This window comes from Bombina bombina, chromosome 6 (assembly GCF_027579735.1).
Source record: "Bombina bombina isolate aBomBom1 chromosome 6, aBomBom1.pri, whole genome shotgun sequence".
Taxonomy (NCBI): Eukaryota; Metazoa; Chordata; class Amphibia; order Anura; family Bombinatoridae; genus Bombina; species Bombina bombina.
In genome coordinates this window covers 1,016,340,796-1,016,344,254 of record NC_069504.1, presented here as the reverse complement: position 1 = coordinate 1,016,344,254, position 3,459 = coordinate 1,016,340,796, and positions in this window count along the sequence as shown.

Genomic DNA, 3,459 nt, shown 5'->3' with positions numbered 1-3,459 from the left:
TAGTTTAGGTAATTTTTTTAATGATAGTGTAGTGTTAGGTGTAATTGTAACTTAGGTTAGGATTTATTTTACAGGTAATTTTGTACTTATTTTAGCTAGGTAGTTATTAAATAGTTAATAACTATTTAATAACTATTGTACCTAGTTAAAATAAATACAATGTTGCCTGTAAAATAAATATAAATCATAAGCTAGCTACAATGTAGCTAGCTTAGGGTTTATTTTATCGGTAAGTATTTAGTTTTAAATAGGAATAATGTATTTAATTATGTTAAATGTATTTAGTTTAATTTAAATTATATTTAAGTTAGGGGGTGTTAGGGATAGGTTTAGACTTTGCTTTAGGGGTTAATAACTTTAATATAGTAGCGGCGACGTTGGGGGTAGCAGATTAGGGGTTAATAAATATAAGTAGGTGTCGGCGATGTTAGGGACAGCAGATTAGGGGTTAATAAAATTTAACTAGTGTTTGCGAGGCGGGAGTGTGGCGGTTTAGGGGTTAATACATTTATTAAAGTGGGGCGATGTCCGGTCGGCAGATTAGGGGTTAATAATTGTAGGTAGGTGGCGGCGACATTGGGGGCGGCGGATTAGGGGTTAATAAATATAATGTAGGTGTCAGCAAAGTTAGGGGCAGCAGATTAGGGTTCATAGGTATAATGTAGGTGGCGGCGATGTCCGGTCGGCAGATTAGGGGTTAAAATTTTTTAATATAGTGTTTGCGATGTGGGGGGGGCCTCGGTTTAGGGGTTAATAAGTAGTTTATGGGTGTTAGTGTACTTGTTAGCACTTTAGTTAAGAATTTTATGTTCCGGCGTTAGCCCATAAAACTCTTAACTACTGACTTTTAAATGCGGTTGAAGTCTTGACAGGAGAGGGTCTACCGCTCACTTCTTCCAAGACTCGTAATACCAGCGTTAGGCAAATCCCATTAAAAAGATAGGATACGCAATTGATGTAAGGGGATTTGCGGTAGCCTCGAGTTGCGGAAGAAAAGTGAGCGGTGAGCCTGTACCTGTCAGACTCGTAATACCAGCGTTAGGTAAAAAGCAGCATTGGGACCTCTCAACGCTGCTTTTTAAGGCTAATGCCAAACTCGTAATCTTGGTGTATATTAATACGGTATAAGTAAAACAAATCTATACACAATCAGAACAAATCTATACACAGTTTATAGAACAATATATGTGAGTGACAATGTGTGTAAATAACATTAATTGCAATAAACAAAATAGTATAAATAAATTGATATGTGTTATAAAAAATGGCCGTATAAAGGAGCTGTTAAGAAGTCTGTGAAGTATAGTGAAGTCCTCAGAGCGAATCCCTTGGAATCTTGGGGGTGCAGATCATCCACTACTTGTCTCTTCTGTACGCATTTTAATGTTATCCAGTTTTTGATACCCCCAGGATACTAAGGATATACAACACATCTTTTTGTTTTGGGATATCTATTTACACCTTTTTTCTCATTTTTTTCATTTTTTCTTATTTTAACGTGTACACCTATGCTTTGTTTTTATTAGATTTTTTTTCTCTACCACCCCCAAGATTCCAAGGGATTTGCTCTGAGGACTTCACTATTCTTTATGAATTTCACAAACTTCTTAACAGCTCCTTTATACAGTCATTTTTTATGACACTGCTTATGTCAATTTTTTTATACTCTTTTTTGATTGCAATTAATGTGATTTACACACACTGTCACTCACGCATATTGTTCTATAAGCTGTGTATAGTTTTTTTCAGATTGTGTATAAATTTGTTTCATTTATACCGTATTTATATAGGTAGTTGTTTACCCCCATTTTTTCATCTAATTTGTAATAAATGTGTTTTAATCGTAAGCACATTCCTGATAGCATACTTCAGCCGTTGGCATTCCTATTCTTTGTTCCAGTTGTACTACAAATTAGATTTGCATTTCCTTTATTTAAATTAAAACTGAAAAACTGACTGCTTCATTTTCCCAGAGAGCATCATTACATTATATGGGCCAGATAATCAAAAAATCTCTAGTTTGGAGAGAGATTAAAGTCCTCGCTTCACAGGGGCAGAACTCACTAAATTTTCTAAGAAAGGGGGAGGAACATGTAAATCCCAGAGTGATGAGAGCTACCTTCCATACACCTAGATTTGGAGTTTTGTCGGTAAGGACCCGCGTAGCTAATGCTGGCTTTTTTCTGGCCGCACCATAAAAATAACTCTGGTATTGAGAGTCCACAAAAAGGCTGCGTTAGGCTCCAAAAAAGGAGCGTAGAGCATTTTTAACGCAGCTTCAACTCTCGATACCAGAGTTGCTTACGCAAGCGGCCAGCCTCAAAAACGTGCTCGTGCACGATTCCCCCATAGGAAACAATGGGGCTGTTTGAGCTGAAAAAAAAACCTAACACCTGCAAAAAAGCCGCGTTCAGCTCTTAACGCAGCCCCATTGTTTGCTATGCGGAAACACTTCCTACGTCTGCAACTAACACCCTAACATGTACCCCGAGTCTAAACACCCCTAACCTTACACTTATTAACCCCTAATCTGCCGCCCCCGCTATCGCTGACCCCTGGATATTATTTTTAACCCCTAATCTGCCGCTCCGTAAACCGCCGCTACTTACATTATCCTTATGTACCCCTAATCTGCTGCCCCTAACACCGCCGACCCCTATATTATATTTATTAACCCCTAATCTGCCCCCCACAACGTCGCCTCCACCTAACTACACTTATTAACCCCTAATCTGCCGAGCGGACCTGAGCGCTACTATAATAAAGTTATTAACCCCTAATCCGCCTCACTAACCCTATAATAAATAGTATTAACCCCTAATCTGCCCTCCCTAACATCGCCGACACCTAACTTCAAACATTAACCCCTAATCTGCCGACCGGAGCTCACCGCTACTATAATAAATGTATTAACCCCTAAAGCTAAGTCTAACCCTAACACTAACACGCCCCTAAGTTAAATATAATTTTATTCTAACGAAATTAATTAACTCTTATTAAATAAATTATTCCTATTTAAAGCTAAATACTTACCTGTAAAATAAATCCTAATATAGCTACAATATAAATTATAATTACATTGTAGCTATTTTAGGATTAATATTTATTTTACAGGCAACTTTGTAATTATTTTAACCAGGTACAATAGCTATTAAATCGTTAAGAACTATTTAATAGTTACCTAGTTAAAATAATAACAAAATTACCTGTAAAATAAATCCTAACCTAAGTTACAATTAAACCTAACACTACACTATCATTAAATTAATTAAATAAAATACCTACAATTACCTACAATTAAACCTAACACTACACTATCAATAAATAAATTAAATACAATTCCTACAAATAACTACAATGAAATAAACTAACTAAAGTACAAAAAATAAAAAAGAACTAAGTTACAAAAAATAAAAAAATATTTACAAACATAAGAAAAATATTACAACAATTTTAAAC